The sequence below is a fragment of the Trachemys scripta genome, chromosome 2 (genome assembly GCF_013100865.1).
Source record: "Trachemys scripta elegans isolate TJP31775 chromosome 2, CAS_Tse_1.0, whole genome shotgun sequence".
NCBI lineage: Eukaryota > Metazoa > Chordata > Testudines > Emydidae > Trachemys > Trachemys scripta.
In genome coordinates, this window is record NC_048299.1 from 201,120,273 (window position 1) to 201,138,541 (window position 18,269).

Here is an 18,269-nt window from a genome sequence, read left to right on the forward strand (position 1 = left end):
GCGTTTAAAAAAAATTGGACACAGGAATTAGAGTTTGAGTTCCTTTTCATATGAGAAGGCGTTCTCATGATGTTGTACCATATATTTACAGTAGCCACACCATGGTGGTAATGTGTAATTAAACTGTGAAAAGGACACAAATGTATTAGATTAAACACAGCCAAGGGCCGCCGTATTTATGGGCAATCTCTAATTTTTTAAAAGTTTTTATTTTCAAACAGAAAGGCAAAAGCCAGTAAGTTTATCAATAAATCATACCCTCATTAGATTTTCATTATATATTTATGGAGCTGAGTTTCATCTCTTAATTCAGGAATAAAAATAAGTTTTCTTTGTGTAGTGTCCCTTTAGACTAAACTCTAAAATCGAGTCTTTTGTAGGATGAACTGAAGCAATTTTCTTTCAAAATGTTCTCTCTTTCCTTTATACATTTTACTTGGGTTTTTTTTCTGGGGCAAATTTATTGCTTGCTCTTTGAAGTCCAAATAGAAGTCTGTAGGAAATTATTGGAGGTTTTCTGACTTTAACAAACACATTCAATACATATCTAGCCAAGTCTTGGAATATTTTTCATAGAGGCTATATACAGTTTGCCTCTAGAGGCAATTTAACAGGTGACTTTATTGCATCAATGTCTTGATTTATTAACATCCAGTCTCATTTTTGAAAATAAATTTTTTGGGAAATTGTACTGCCTGAGGTTAATTCATTAGATACCACCAGACTGGGTTTCATTTCTCAAAAGCCTCAAATATTATTTTCTTTACCATACAGGAATGATGATAATTTTTAAACAATTTCATAATAAACTAACAATTATTGAATATAATTTAACAAATAATAATGTACCATCTGATGTTATGCTTGGGTAATTATTTAAGTTATTGTAATGATATAATTTAAATCAAATATCAAGGAAAATCAATCAGTACGTTTACATCCAAAAAATGTAATCACTGAGAGCTGAGCCATTGTGATATATAGATTAATGATAACCCAGTCTGAGGCCATGTTATATTTGGCTTATAACTGCAGCTGGATACTAATTACATATGTATTTACTATGTAGTTAGAGACAATGAAGCACTGAAAGAAACACTAAGAGGAGGAATGTCTGTGTTGCCGTTGCTGGCCATGGTAGTACAAGGAGTTACACATTTTTATTGAAAAGTGTTTGGAATCAAATTAACCTCTCTCTAATATGTCTTTGTCTCAGACAGCAAGTCTTAGTGCATCAACTTGTTGGATGTAACTCAGAGTTGCCATTTCCTAGCAACTAAAAAATGCTAATTCAAGACTTTGATTAAATTGTCTGGGCTAAGCCAGGCCTCAAAACTGGCTTTTTATGCCTTGGATTTATTTCCTTATTAAGATGCAAAGGAAAGGGTTATTGCTGCAGATCAGACACCACACCAACCTAGCTAACTCATACAGATGGAATTTAAGGAGAAAGAAAGGATATAAATACATTTGCAACCGTGCAGATTCTTTGGGGTATAAGTATGGGTGAAATGCATGTTGTTAATAAGACCACTTGTCTTGAGGCATTTGTACTCCACATAACACTTTTGTACCGTACATAATAATATAAATCCTAAGGATTTATTTAATTTGCTTAGATTTATAAAACGAGAGGCACCTTTCTGAACAAGAAGCGACCCCATAACATGTTATAATGCTAAATACCCAGTCTGCACAAAAAAAGAAATCAATAAAACTCACTACTTCCTGCTATAATATTTGCTTCTTCTGAAATCCTTCTACAAAGGGTTTACAACATTGCTAATAGTCTATCTTATCTATCTCTTCTAAATTGGGCTACCTAGTTTAGATATTTCTATGGCATCAATCAATATAGTATTTAGATGCTGTTCATAAAGTAACAACCGAAATAACTGTGTTGAAAAATCAATGAGAGCAGATGCAGCAATATTCAAGAGAGAATTGGAACAATAGGGAGGAATCCCAAAGATTCAACAAGTTGTTAGATATTGGGATGATAATAGTACCTGTAGATGTTCAATTATAGCGTCGTAAACAGTGCTGAGGAAGCTTACAGGCTGCAGACATTTAAAGACCAAATGAAGCTACATTTTTATTGAAAATTTTGAACATTATGTATAGAAATAATCCTAAAGATATTTGCATAGAAATGCAACATTTGTTTCTAAACATACCCTCTCTTCTTACTGCTAATTTCTCCCTTTAAGCAATAAGTGTCTGCTAGTGACATCATAATAATGTCCCCAGCCACCAACTAAGGGTCACAAAGAGAGGACCATGAATATGAGTAGCAGGAACAGATAATCTCCTAAAAAGCTAAGATTCTGTTTACATGTGAGTATCCCTGATGATTTCTTTTTTAAAAGTAAAATCCTCCTTTTCCTTCCTCTCAGCAATCATGATGTACTGGCACGCAAGGAATGTTCCCATGAGGCTTCAGCAGGTTTATCATGGCTGTATTCTCTTGTGTGTGCAACTGCTTTCATTAAGATTAAAGGGAATTACACACTTGCAATGAGGGAAGAGTCAATCCTAAAAAGAAATGTAGGATTTGGCCCTCTCACTCACCTATTCGAAATGTTGCTAGCTTTGAAATTCTGTTCTTTTTAGGGGCTGTTTAGACCACAATGCAAAACGAATATCCTTTTGAATAACTGATGTCACTAGTTTTGGAGAATTTGGATTTTTTTCGTGTTGGTTTTCAGATTCAGAGAGGCACTTTTTTCAAGTGATTTTTGTTTTCAAAATGTTGATAAGCAACTTAAAAACTGTATCATCTTTAGCAACAGTAATTACAGTGCTTTGACTTAATTTACATTGCAGTTGCTGTGTCAGTGACTTAGCATTGTAGGTTTCAGAGTAGAAGCCGGGGAATGGCTGAGCCATTACAAACATTGAATCTATCTCCCCTTGTAAATAAATAAATTAATTAATGGAGATGTCCTATCTAGGAAGGGACCTTGAAAGGTCATCGAGTTCAGCCCCCTGCCTTCACTAGCAGGACCAAGTACTGATTTTGCCCTAGAACCCTAAGTGGCCCCTTCAAGGATTGAATTCACAACCCTGGGTTTAGCAGGCCAATGCTCAAACCACTGAGCTATCCCTCCCCCCAAGTATTCTCACACTTCTTATCAAACTGTCTGTACTGGGCTATCTTGATTATCACTTCAGAAGTTTTTTTTTCTCTTACTTAATTGGCCTCTCAGAGTTGGTAAGACAACTCCCACCTGTTTATGCTCTCTGTATGTGTGTATATATATCTCCTCAATATTTATTCCACTCTGTATACATCCGAAGAAGTGGGCTGTAGTCCACGAAAGCTTATGCTCTAATAAATTGGTTAGTCTCTAAGGTGCCACAAGTACTCCTGTTCTTTTAGCATTGTAGTAAATTCATACAGCTTCCTTTGGAACTTGTTTCCTCATTGGTCCGTAACAGCCCAAGTTTGTTAGCCTTTTGGATATGCTTCAAAGTCCCTCTTTTCTCCTTTGCCTACGGGGCCACAGATAGGACAGAATAGTGGTGTGTGCAGGATTTGGTGGGGATTCTGTACATAGGTGTAACATTCAATTTAGTTATATCTATGCTATTACAGGGGGTAACTGACAGTCTATTTATCAGTGTAAGCATGAGCAGTTGCCAAGAACTCCCAGGACTTCGCCTGGATGATCTTTTGTTGTAGAGTAGTAAAAACAGGAATAGATACAATAGAGTAAAGATGAAACATGTTTAGTGAACCTGATGCGGATGGATCCCTTTAAGGCTACCATATTGTTAAACTGAGAATGTCCGCTCTACTGGAAGTTAATCTAATGCAAGAGCTGTTATAGTGTGGAGCAGTCTGCTGGAGCTCTTCAAATAAAAAGCATTAAATCTGTGCCTGGATTTACTTGCATGGGCCATTTCAATCAGCAACAGGGCTACAAGTCCTGTGCTGAGGAAAGGAAAATACAAAACCCAAGGAAAGAAAAAATATGCAAGAAGGAATAAAGAAAGAAGGGGATGGAGAAAGTAGGGCAAGAGTAAAAGTGCTAGGATCACATGGTTAAATATACCTACTAGGTGACACTTAACGGGTGTCAAAGCAAATATATATTATTTAAACATTTCTCTTCATTACCGTTGTTTTCATTCAGTCGCCTTTGACCCTCACTGATGCTCGTTGCTTTAATTTTAATAACTTATTTGACCAAATTCTGCCTTTACCTACAACTCTCGCAATGCTTCACACCACTTAGAAATCAATGGTCCAAATTCACACTGGTGTAAACCATACGAAAGCATAAGTCCATTGGCTTCACTGAAATGATGCCTGCCTATGCTAGCAGTGAATTTGGCTAACTGATGTAAGGCAAGTTGTCTGAGGTTTGAGGGCAGGATGGGCCCCATAGTCCATGGAAAATCTTTGCCTAGGCATTTGTTTGTTTCCTTTAAGTTTCTCATGATTTGAGCATGGAGTGATTTTTTCGCATCAAGCCTTGATTCTGCCTCAACCATTCTTTGTAGCGTGAGCCTTAGAGTTAGAGACTCCCTCGCTACAGAGCTTTAACACTTTTCTGTTTATAGATAAAGGATTTAAATTTTAGCCATTAAAATTCACTTCAGGCTGATTGGCTTATTGTATGTAGTTCATTACTTTATCACCTGATGAAGCCTTGCTGGGCTCATTTGACTGCCAGAATTCTTCTAACTCATGACTATTTCATAACTGATAATGCTTGTGTCTGAACTCTGAGAAAACACCAGGAGGCTTAACTGTGGCTGTGCATGCACTAAATTCTTTCCTGTGTTTTCTATGTTCAGAACAGGTTTTTTTTTTTTAATCTTTATAAAGTGTCATTAAACAAGTGCATTTTGTTGTTGTTGTTGCTTTGTTTTGTTAGAACAAAACATTTTGTATTATTTCCCATTTTTGCTTTATGTTAACCTCAATTTTCAGAAGCACATCGTCCATTGACTTCAATGGGACCTGGGTATATGTTAGAGTTAAGCACCATGATGAAGTGTATTCCTGAATCAAGGCCTTTAAATACAACCCTGGAAGATAGCAGTTTAGAGAGTGATGGCGATCCTGATATGTATCTGCCACTGAAGAAAAAGAGAGCCTAGGTGGGTGAGGTAATATCTTTTAGTGGACCAGCTTCTGTCATTGAGAGAGAGAAGCTTGTCTCTCTCACTGACAGAAGTTGGTCCAATAAAAAATATTACCTCACCCACCTTGTTTCTCTAATATCCTGGGACCAACACAGCTACAACAACACTACATACTGAAAAAAGGACAAATAATCCCCTCACCCCTACTGTTCTAATTCTCTTTGAGCTATCAGAAGAGCTCTTCTGAGTCTGCTGTGGGGAAGGTGGGGGTCCAAAAGAATATTTCAAAAGAGGAGGAAGAACAGGAGCTCAGGTGAACTTGGACAACCTGTTACTACTAGTGAAATTATAACAAAGACAAACGAAAGCCAGTGTGCATCCAGAGCTTTTTCCGAAATATGCTCTCAGTTCAGATCCATCAGTTTTGACTTTCTCTTATTTATTTTAACTCTGGGCCTGACTCTCAACTCTTACTCATGTTGAGTAACTCTTACATGAGTAGGCCCATTGACTTTAATAGGACTACTCACAGGAATAAGTCCTACACAGTGTGAGCAAAAGTTACAGAATAAGACCCTAGTGATTTTGAAAATACAGATTCACTTTTGTGATATTATAGTTAAGAATGAGCTGCCATTACTTCAATGGAATCTATAAATGCTAATATGTGACATAATGACTATGTTCACTAATGTATGAATGCCAGCAGCTCTTATCTTAGCAAACAGTCAGACACCTGATGACATTGGCAGATGGAGATAAAATAAGCCAGAGTTGCTGCCACAACACTAGGATATTTATATAATAATACTAAATTTTGCATCTTTGAACAGGCGGCAGGTATGGGTACATAGGGACATGCACGTCAGTCATGTTAGTTCCTATATCTACATGCAGTGATACACACAATATGCTTCTTACCCCAAGAATAATTACAAGCCTGACTAAGTGGAAAACAAGAATGTGTTATACAAAAGAGTCCCAAAATTGCTGGCGTGTAGCAGCTGCACACCATGTTTTGCAAATGACAAAAATGAGGAGGGAAATTCATCACAACTGTAGCATTAGCTCGCTAGCTAAAGTCGAGATACCTCTTCAATTCCAAACGCCTGTTTCCAGATACTTGTAAGTTGTCTTAGAAAATTACCCGTGGGGCTGAAATTTCTCATACTTTCTTGAATGTCAAAGTTGAGATTTAATCACACTGAAGTGACGAGATTTAGAGTTCTGGTTTCCACATTAACTGTAACATGGCCTCATTTCACATATGCACTTAAAAGGCAAATCCAATCTCATCTCCATGGCAGCGCAAGTCCCACAGGCAACAGGCAAGTTCTGTTATGTAAGGGAGGCAATTGGATTTCAAGAAGACATGCAGAGGATATTGTATGGCATGGTTCTCATCTCCAAAGCATGCACAGGGCAAAACTGAGGATCCACAAATGTATGATAGATAGGGTAATTAGTGATAATCAGGGCTACTTCATCCATAAAACTTAAGTAACTTCTGTGAAGTGGCTTCATAGCCACTCTGTGGTCTTGGGAAGAAGATGCCCGAACTTCGTTTTCTCCCTGTTTCTCTTCCAGATACCAGGCTAGCTATTTGAGCTGAGCATTGGGATCTTGGTGCTGGGTTTTGTCCTAAACTATTAATGCTTAACCTTAAAATTACTGTACATGAATTTGTTGTTAATATTCCATTCCCATCTTTTGTTCATAGTGTTTGTCCATTATAACATAATTTGTAGGACTCTGTTCAAGTATCCCCATTGCTGGTAAGTTTCTGCATACACTTCTGTATTTTAATACTTGTTATTTTCAAAGCACCATGCCAATTAAGAACATAGGAACATAAAAATGGCTATATTAGGCCAGACCTATGGTCCATCTAGCCTGGTATCAGATCTTCAGACAATGGCCAGTGCCAGATGCTTCAGAGGGAGTGAACAGATGCAGACAATTGTTGAGGTGATCCATCTTCTGTTGTCCGGTCCCAGTTTCTGGCTGTTGGAGGTCTAGGGACACCTGGGAGCATGGGGTTGCATCCCTGACCATCTTGGCTAATAGCTATTAATGAACCTAGCCTCCATGAACTTATCTAATTCTTTTTTGAACCCAGTTATACTTTTGACCTTTACAACATCCCGTGATGGGATGTTCCACAGGTTGACTATGTGTTCTGTGAAGAAGACGTCCTTTTGTTTGTTTTAAACCTGCTGCCTATTAAGTTTATTGGGTAACTTCTAGTTCTTGTATTATGTGAAGGGATACATAACATTTTCCAATTCACAGTCTCCATCCATTCCTGATTTTATAGATCTCTATCATATCCCCCCTTAACTGTCTCTTTTCTACAATGAATTGTCCCAGTCTTTTTAATCGCTCCTCATATGGAAGCTGTTCCAGATCTCTCATCATTTTTGTTGCCCTTCTCTGTACCTTTTCCAATTCTGATATACCTTTTTTGATATTCATATTTAAGTTCTCTATCATTGATGAGAAGTGGAATTCAGCATAGGCATGAAGCTTTGGGATTAGTAATTTTACTGGTTGTAGACTAGTTGAACGGCATTCACTGGTAAGCAATGGCATCAGCATTCCCATTTGAGAAGCTTCTTAGCAGTAACAGTTATGAATAGGTTGCACTGACTGATTGCTCTCTGAGTTTGCTTTAACCCCAAACCTTTCCTACTTTGTCACAAATCCTAATCAATAATTCTGCTTTTTCAAAATAATTCTCAGAGGACATATGATCACCTACTTAATATTCAGCACAGCCACAACACGCTTCTATTTATTATTCCCATGGCTAATCCAGTTTATATTAAAATCTCAAACAACAATTCATTCCCTGGATTGTTTCCAATTTAAATGTTTTTAATATTGAGCTAAACCAGGCTTACACAAGCCAAATGACACAGCAATGATTTTTCTTCCGATCTGTAACGAACGTTAATAAGTTAGCAAATCTAAGGGAGTTTAAGATCTTGTGACCTTCACAAAAATTTGGCAAGTTTGCAAGACGTGGAGTTTTATGAAACTTTTTATTTCATAAATGAAATACAAGAGGCTAGATTCCCAGAAAGTGTAAATCAGCATAGCACCATTGAAATGAATGAGCTACGTGGACATACACCAGCTGATAAGCTGCCAAAGGTGTTTTCAAGGAAAATTCAATGAAATCACGTTTTTCCAATGGGAAACCTGAATTACACAAAGAATAAAGAAAACCATGTAGTATTTTTTTTTTGCACTACTGTTCTTCTATCCAGCAACATAAATCAACCCAGACTAGTGTCCACCTGCGTTGGAAACGGGATGCCAGTTGGAATGCACTGGGAATTATTGTGCCACAAATATAATGTATTGGATAAAATCATTTGGGCTGGACGCTGGAGAGATGTTCTTTTGGGGTTTGAAGCCCTTATGTACATGGAAGCTGGGAGTGACTGGTTGAAAAGGGTTGTGGAGGGGGCAGGATGGAGAACAAACTTCCCCTGGCTATCAAGTATCAGTGGATCCAATCTGTGGCTGGTGCTCCAGCCACTGTATCCATAGGGTCCCTCCTCCAACACACTCTTTCCTTATTCTCAACTTCCCCACACCACATAGGAGAGCACTTGCAGGGCTAGGATTGGCATCTCACAAGGTATACCCACTCCCTGCACAGCCTTCCCAAATCCTGCCTGTAAGCTGGGGGTCAGAGACACCAGCTAGGGAAGGTAAAATAAAACCCAAACTACCATTCAGGCCCAAGCTCTTTCCTCAGGGGCCGCAGCTTTTTATCACAAAAGAATTTTAAACAAGAGCAAAGCAACTGAAAACATTTAGTCCCAGCCACTTTCCATGGTTCATCAAGGGGAGGGGAGAGGACACACCCTCCTTCCTGGGTAGCCTTTCCTGGCTATTGACTAGGCCTCCTATTAGATCCCTATGAAGGAACTTCCTTCCTGCGGGGTTTCTTCATCTTCTCCAGACTGAGCCAGAAGTGTTCCTTTACATGGTCTCCAGCAGGCAGTCACATGACTTTGACCCTTCTCGGTTATATGCCCTGTCTGGAGTCTACAACTTCCAGCACCTTTGGGCTCAAAGGGCTTCTGCCCCATAACAGAGAGGCTGGCTATACAAGTGCTCAGAGGCCAGCGCTCTGCTACCCTGCTCCTATTCCCAATGCAACATGATGGTTGCACTACAAGAAGTCCCTCCACATTCACAGAGGAGGTGGCAAGATTTGTCCCCAAGCAACGTTAGTCAACGCCATGATGGAACCAACTTCTGTAACATGTCTGACTAGAGAGGCACTATCTTGTTGCCAGTTATAATAGTATGTGATTTAATACATTTTTGTGACCTAAGCTTCTGTGTGGTTAACATTGAAAAGAGGCTAAATGAATTATCTGCGTTTAGGACATTTAATTCGTTGTAATACTGGAGAAACTATTAATCTGTCAAGAGACAGGGAATAGTAGAATAATCATCAGTCTTGTAAAATAGCTTTAGGCAGAGTCTTGTCGAACAGGAGGGCATAAGTCCTTTGTCCCACAAATTGTGATAGCATGGTGGCAAGTAAAAATGTGAACTACATGAGATTAACAAAGAACAGACAGCATGAGCCCTTAAGCACTAACATACCATATAACATGTGATATTTATCACCTTATTTAACCAAGGCTTTGGTCAAAGAGCACACATACTGCAACTCAGGAGGGCAGGTTGTAAATATAATTTTTAAGCCACCTTTGTACTTCTATGATTCTGAGTCTGCTGTGTGCTGGTCCAGTTCCCTGGCATAAACTAGAGCTGCCTGCAGGCTGCTCTAGCTTGCATTGGTTCCTAATGGAGAGAAGGCCCAATATGTCAACTAAGGATAGCTGGGATGCAAGAAAGTTCCAGTCATGTCCACTTCATGCAGGCCACTTCCCTGTGCTGTCAGCAATGCTGGGGGCTCTCAAAGGAACCATTAAGCCAGCCATAGGTGCCGACTCCATGGTGCTGGAACACCCACAGAAAATGTTTTGCGGGTGCTTAGCACCCACAGCAGCCAAAGCTCCTCCCCTCCCCCAGTGCCTCCTGCCTGCTGGCGGCCCTGCTGATCAACTCTTCTCCGTCCCTCCCAGCGCCTCCTGCATGCTGCAATTAACTGTTCTGCAGTGTGCGGGAGGCACTGGGAGGCATGGGGAGGAGTGTGGATGCAGTGTGCTCAGGGGAGGTGGTGGGAAGAGGCAGGGTGGGGTGGAGCAGGGGCGGGAAGAGGCAGGGTGGGGATGGGGGCTTGGAAGAAGGGGTGGAGTGGGGGAAGACCTGAGGCGGAGGTGCGAGGGGAGGAACCCCTCAGGTAGAGAGAAAGTCAGCACCTATGAAGCCAGCTGTCTACCACCGGAAAATCCCCCTACACTGGAGTGGTCGTCCTCTGGCTGCAACAACTTTAGGGTCACTTTGTATTGGCAGTAGGATACATGCAGTGCAGAAACTGGGGTGAAGTGTCTCCAGAAGAATTCCACATATCCAGGTGATTCAATTTTGGAAGGTTCGCTTTGGAAAATGTTACATGTTCTACACTCTTGAGCTCTGGTTTGTTACAATACTTCCTACCATACACACAACCACTCAGAATCAGTACTTGCTGATAGGCAAATTAGCAACTCAAAAGCAAAACTGTCAGCATCAAGACAGTATGATTATTCCTTCCCCCGGGTCCTCCTTCAGTGCTCAAATGGCCGGTTTTTGGTATCTTTAAGAAATTTACCAAGGTACCAGCACACTGTTGCAGGAATGGAATATTCAGCATGTGCTGAAGTGACATTGATTACTCTGTGCAAGATTTATCCAAAGGCTGATGGCTGTTAAATCATGGAACTGCTGCTACTCCCACTGCTGAGAAACACTGAGGAAAGCAGGAACTGAATTGTTGTAGCAACTGCTACTTGTTCTTTGCTAACTGAGCAGAAAACTCTGCTGTGCCACTTGCTCTTTTGGCTACCTGCACGCCTGACATTCCCTCTCATGTTACAGTGTGTAGGCCAATTTTGCTTTAAGCTATACCTGTGCAAGTCTGGTGAATTATGCTCTCAGTTTCGCACGTGGAATCCTATTTAGCAGGTGTAAATGAGGGCAAAATTTGGCCATCTGTTTACTGTTAAATCATATGGAAGCTGTGAAGCCTTGAATGTTTTCAGGATCCAGTAAGATAACAACCACACCATGTGCCAATCTGAGCCTCATCTGCAACCTTTCATCATCCTGAAAACAGCGGATCTGAGTCAAGTACTGGCATATCCCCAAAGTTATGCTTCTTCACATACATTTAACTGATCAGAATGTTCATTGGGAGACACATTTTACATTCTACAAATCTTTACAACTAGTACTCGTTCCCTAAGAGGGGCTAACTCAGCAATCATAAATGTTGTGGTTCTCTGACTCTCCCACGGGATTAGGTTAGTGTATTCAGGGGGTACCAAGGATTCACAATTGTGCTTTCCCAATAAGAGCTCACATATGTCTAGACAATAAGAAAGGAGTCTTTACTAGGTTTGGTATAAAAGAAAATGTGTGAATCTTGAAGGCATAAAGTCTTAGTTAATTATGGAAACAAAGTACATTAAACTGCTAGTGGTCAATCAAATAAGAGGTAAACAAGTAAAAAATTGGCTAGAAAACCTGACATTTTCAGAGAAAAAAATCCCCTTTAGAAATTTTCCTATTAGGAATTTTTGGTTTTCCCACAGGAAAATTTGAAAACAGGTGAAAATGTATTTTTCCTCTCTTTCGGGTTCCCAACTTCCTGAAAGTGGGCAAAATCCAATGTTTCAGTTTTTAAGAGGAACACTTTCACTTTCAAGTGTAACCATAACACCTAAAAGTGTAAAGGCTACTTTCTTTTTGAAAGCAGCACTTTCAAAACTTTGCTACTGTTTTCCAACTGACAACACTCAGAAAACAGTAATAAAATGTAGAAACGTCTTTTTTTATCTCCACTTTTGCATATTTTCTGACAGTTTTCCGACTGGCAAAAGCTGGAAATGATGCAGAAACTGGGGAAAACCCCACAATTAAAATATAAAATCTTTTCCAAAATTTTGAAACATTTCAGGTTTTCTCCTGAAAACTTTTCAACCAGCTCTATTTGCACAGCTCTGATCGCTTTCTCTTGGTGGACAGATACATTTTTAGATCCTGGTTTTACAGGTCTGGACATGGATGAAACTCATTTGTTCAGGAGTTACTTGGCCATTCTGTTGGGAACAGGGAGCGTCTTTAGTAGATAATGTTTTCACCCCTCAGCTCACAGAGAGCCGAGAAGCCATACTACACTGCTAGATACCCATATCTACATGTCTCTGTTTTAGCACACCCACATGCATACAGATAGAAACATTTTTACCCCAACAGGCTGCAATGCATATGGAAGTTACCGTACATTTTGTTTATTAGCTAATTGTTTTAAATAGGATCATGTTTCAGTTGATAAGGGAAAGAACAGAGACAGAACTTATATAGATGAAAGTTTGTAAATCCTTTATCTGACTCACTCGGCTGACTTATAGGAGACCTATTGAAATTCAGGCAAAGGGTTATTTGGTACACTGTTGTCTCACAACCTGTGACATCTTTTGCTACCGGCATGATTCCTATCGCACCAAAAAGCTGAGGTGAATGAATCATGCAGTTGCAGAGGACTGACTGCCAGGTTGAGGGATTCACAGTGCTGAATTTTCTTGTTTACTGACAAGGCAGAAGTGTTTGGCTGTGGACTGAGTGACACTATAGTTTCATTTCAATTTTTCAGGAGTCAGGTGATAAATGTACACTTTAGGCCATACTAGTCTAGAAAATCATCTCCGGAGAATATCATAGGAAAAGACTGTGTGCGTATGTTTGGGCTAAAACAAAGGAGGGTGCATGTCCTGATGAAATGTTACAGGTCATGCTTATGTTCCATGTATAAGCAACAGAAAGAATGTGAAAGTCTTATTGAAGGATTACTGACAAAGTTATTTAGAAGTATTTCAAACACTGCTTAAAATTATTTATCATATTACATGTAAATGTTTATTAAGTACTTGTGTGATGTTTTTCTTTTCAGTTACTTGGAGCTGTTAATTAGACATATATTCAGGGCTGAAGGACAATGGCCCTGTGTGAGAGAGGATAGTCCACTTTAGCCTGTGCTGCAGAAAAGAGTTAAGCTGGAGTGCAGGATGAGGAGTATGATAATTATTGTGCATAAATTGCCCAGATATCCTGTTTATGCCTGCAAAAATGCCCTCTATAATTTTGTTCCCCGTAGCCCATACTCTGAGCTTTGTAGTTCAGTCTGACTGTTTCTCCTCACTGAGTTTGGGACCTGCTTTTCATCTGATATCTAGTATTCCCTAAATCAAGGCTCCTCAGGTCTCCCTGCTCCTTTAAGAGAAAGGAAGAACCACTACCCACATTACATGGTCTGCCCTCTTTCTTGGCTTGACTACTGTTGACTTAACTCTTTATGGTTGCCCCTTAGATCCTCCATGTGACTGGCCTTGTAAGGAGGACTTAGTCCATCCAAAGAGCCATGTTGCTGCCACCCTGGATGGTTCATTCTGTAGGGGCTTCTCTTTAAGTTTCTCCCACTGTTTTATCTGCAGGGGCTTCTTCTCTCTTGGACTTATTTCATAGCTGTGACTGAAGTGGCTACGCAAGGTGTCTTCTCAAACTGTTGTTTTTCCCTACTGCTGTTGCCTGGCTCTCCCAAAACTTATGAGGTTGCTCAGACCCCTTTCTAGGTTGCCTTCTCTTCCCACTAACTTTGCCAATCACAGCAACTGATTGAAGGTCTATGCATCCTTCCCTTTATTTCTGCATATCAGATCTTGTTGCCTGGCCTCCCCTCCTTTCACACATTTCTTAGCTTGTTAACTCCACCCTACAGTTTAAATAGTATGCTGAGTCACACAGTGCATTTCTATTGGCCAGATGGTGATCTCCTGCCACTTAGCTGACCTGTGACCAAAATCCCATGCGCGCGCGTGTGTGTGTATGTGTGTATGTAAAGCAGAGCTCATTAGAACACTTTCTAAATTTGTGAAATAAGATCTCGACTCATTGTGGCTGACACCTATTTCCCATGTGAAATATTTTATATTATATGTAAGGATAATAAAAGCTACATAGTAACTGAATAAAATTGGCCAGATCCTTGGCAAGATGGCAGGTTTGCACTACTTTGGTGGAACAAACTTGCCCTAAATCTAGTGGATCTCACCACTTAAGTAAAGGAACAACTTTTGGTTGTATACTATCACCCTGAGCCAAATACAAATCAATTAACCAGAAGTGAAAGGCTCTCTGTGCCCTTAATAATATAGGAAAGGAATACATAGCACATGAAGTGTCATCTCTGCCCAACAGAGCTTTAGAGAACAAAACAGTAACAAAAGAGTTGAAGAAAACTAGTGATATTGATATAATTTGATTTGTCTCTGATGGAAGGATATTTCAGCTAAATTGATTTAAGTGTTTAATAGGATTTAAGAGCTGCAAAAAAGTCTGTATGTCAATAGTATTAATGATCTCGGCTCTCAGAATTCATGAAATACAAAATCTGTGGATTATTAATCAAGTGAATATATCTGAATAAAGGCTTTAAAAAATACTCTGTGTAGCTCATAAAAGAACAATAATTCTTTATTCAGTCAATAAAATCCATATCCAAATTCAGTAATTACTTCATTTGAAGAAAAAGACAGAGTTCTAATTTGGCCCAGAGCTTATATAATATCAAGCCAAAATGAATTTAATAGATGAAAGTTCATGATAAATGTTTGTAAGTTATCCTGAAATATCATTTATCATTATATAGATTTAAACAAAAGAATTTGGATTAAAAGTAAATCCAGGTGTGCTGATTCAAGTCCAAAAATCAGTTGCCTTCATAAAAAAATTGAAGGTGAATTGTAAATTCAGAAAAATCCTGTCTGGGAACAACAACACCCCTCCCCACACTAAGGCCTGGCCCACACTAACCCCACACTTCAAACTAAGATACACAGCTTCAGCTACGTGAATAACGTAGCTGAAGTCGAAGTACCTTAGTTCGAACTTACCGCGGGTCCAGACGTGGCAGGCAGGCTCCCCTGTCGATGCCGTGTACTCCTCTCGCCGAGCAGGAGTACCGGCATCGATGGCGAGCACTTCCGGGATCGATCCCAGAGGATCGATTGCTTACTGCCAGACCCGGAGGTAAGTATAGACCTACCCCAAGAGGTGCTATGTTGGTCTCAGTTCAGGGGGAGAGTATTCACATCACAGAAATCACCACTTCAACTGGTTATAATTGATGCCTTTGTTGGCAACTTCTGCAGAGACTGAGGACCAAATGAATAGGGAAGCAGAACTATCCTTTCTTGCCCCTCAAACTGGTCCCTTCAGGTTCTAGGGTAAGGGTGGGGACAAATTATTTTGAGGACAAAATTCTTTTGGTAACATTCTGTGGCCTGTGCAATACAGGAAGTCAGACTACACAATCCGATTGGTCCCTTGTGGCCTTAGAATTTGTGAAAATAGTAGTTGTCTCTTTTGTCATTGGTAAGAATTCTAATGTTTCAAAAAGTGATGCAACTCCAACACTCCCTCCATTTGCATACTTTGCGGAAGGCTCTATTGACTTGCTCCATATATGCTATTAGTGTAACTATGCCTTCACCCATTCTATGCCACTAAATGCAATCTGTTGTTCTGAGCCTGATTTTTTTTCTTGTGGTAGTAAGAAACTTTCATGTTCTTGCTTTTTTTTTTTTTAATTTAAATTGAGACCTCCACTCATAAGTTACCTGAGCTCATTCCTGTATTTACTCACTTTATTCTGAAGATTGGTATGTATTTTGAGGGACACAATTTTTGTGAAATTTTCATGTAGCCCTTCATCCTAGGCTCAGCAGAAGACCAACAAGATAATACCCCAACAAAGCCATTCCCCTGACCATAACAGGGTGCTGGTGCCCCCAAACCCTTTCCCTTTGCATCTCTCCCCATGCTCCAGGGTCTGCCATAAAATTCACCCTACCTCCTGCAGCTTCTCACTCATCTCAGCTTTTTCAGCCCTTTATAGGAATCGCCTTACTCCTTCCCAGCTGGGACTGATAATTCTCTCTCTCAGGTCAAAACAGCTGTTCTAACAAAGGCACTGTCTCCCCAGGCTCCCAGACCTTTAAAGGGACAGATCACCCTATTGCAGCCAGTGAACAAGCTGACCCAAGGGTTGCCAGGCATCCACTTTTCAATCGAAAGGCCCGATCAAAAAGGGACTCTGGGGGCTCCAGTCAGTACTGCTGAGCAGGCCATTAATAGTCCGGTTGGCGGCGCAGTGGGGTAAGGCAGGCTCCCTGCCTGCCCTGGCTCCACACCAATGTTCCCTCTCATTTTTTTCCATCCACGTGCAGAATAAATTTTGTTATGTGCACCAAGGTAATGTGTACATGTGCACCACCAGTAGAAACAAAAACCATAGATTTAATGTATATTTTTAAAAAGTTACCATAGGGATAATTACTCCAACCAGGACAGGGTCAGCATTTTAAAACTCACTACTCAAAGAATTAAAGTTAAGTGTAAGAGAAAAAAAGAATTATGAAATTCATAGACCAGTCAAAAAACGAATATAGCACACTTTGAAAGAATAAAATTACAGAGAATATATGTGCTTTGCAGGAACTACCAAGAAGTAACAACAATATGTATTGGGAGGTGAGTGTGGAATACTGTGTGTGTGTGTGGAGACACACACAGACTCTGTGTGTGTGTGTGGGTAGACACTCTGTATGTGTGTGTGTGTGTGTGTGTGTGTATGAGAGAGAGAGGAGACAGACAGATAGACATTGTGTGTGCTGGGGAAGTCTCTGAGAGACCGTGCGCTGTCTCTTTAAGGTAAAGGCACTCACTCACCGCCCAGCATTCAGACCTCGGACCCCCTCCTTCTTGGAGTCCTCTTGAGCCAGGCTGTCTGTCTCCCCTGTTCGGGTACAGGGGCAGAAGGAGGGGGACACCCTGACATGAACACTCCTCTCCAGGGGCTTCAAGGCAGAGGGCAGGAGCAACATGCGGCAGCGCAGGGAGGGACACCTGAATACATGCTGCTGGCTGGATGTGAGCAGCTCTGTTAATCAATTGCACAGCACTTCAAACATTCCTGGGCGGCCGCCCCAGCACGCAGCTTAGAGGGAACACAGCTCCACATACGTCCGGGTCCTAGACGCAGGGGTGGCCATGGGGGCTCATCATGCTGCTCCCCGCCCCGAGCACCAGCTCCACAGCTCCCATTGGCTGGGAACTATGGCCAATGGGAACTGTGGGTGCAGCACCTGCAGGCGCAGACAGTGCGCAGAGCCCTCTGGCGCCTCTCTGCCTAGGAGCTGGACATACCAGCTACTTCTGGGAGCCGCCTGAGGTAAGCGCCGCCTGGCCTGAGCCTACACCCAGAATCTCCTCCCATACCCCATTCCCCAGCCCTGAGCCCCCTCCTGCACCCCAAACCTCTCATCCTCAGCCCCACCCCAGAGCCTGCACCCCCAGCTGGAGCCCACCCTCCCCTCACCTCAACCCTCTGCCTCAGCTCTGAGCCCCCTGCTGCACTCTGAACCCCTCAATCCCATCCCAGAGCCACCTCCCACAACCTCAACCCCTCATTTGTGGCCCCACCCCAGAATGAACACGTGTGGTGTGTATAAGCAAACTCTGTAGCCAGTCATATCCGGTACAGAAGAACATGTCACTTACTACTGCTTCTATGGGAGGTGAATTATCTATAGCTATGGGAGAACCCCTCTTGTCACTAAACTGAATGGCTACACTGCTGTGCCTACAGTGGAGCAGCTTCAGGGCTGCTGTTGTGCAATGGTTTAGATGTAGACATAGCCTGAGCTGTTGGCTTCTCTGCAATACTTTACTCTTCACATTTGGAATGGGGAATAAAAAGGAGAGCAATAGCACAAGAGGCGTGACTATACTTTAAGAGGTAAGGAGGTGTTGCATAGTTCCACATGAATCAAAAGCAAAATATTTTGTTCACTATATTCTTTACAGTCAGTCCAATAGAAAATGTGCTATATTTTATGAATAACAAAGCCTACTGGTTAACTGTTAGGCTCAATCATCAATATACTAACTTCTCAGAACTTATATGGCCTTGATCCTGC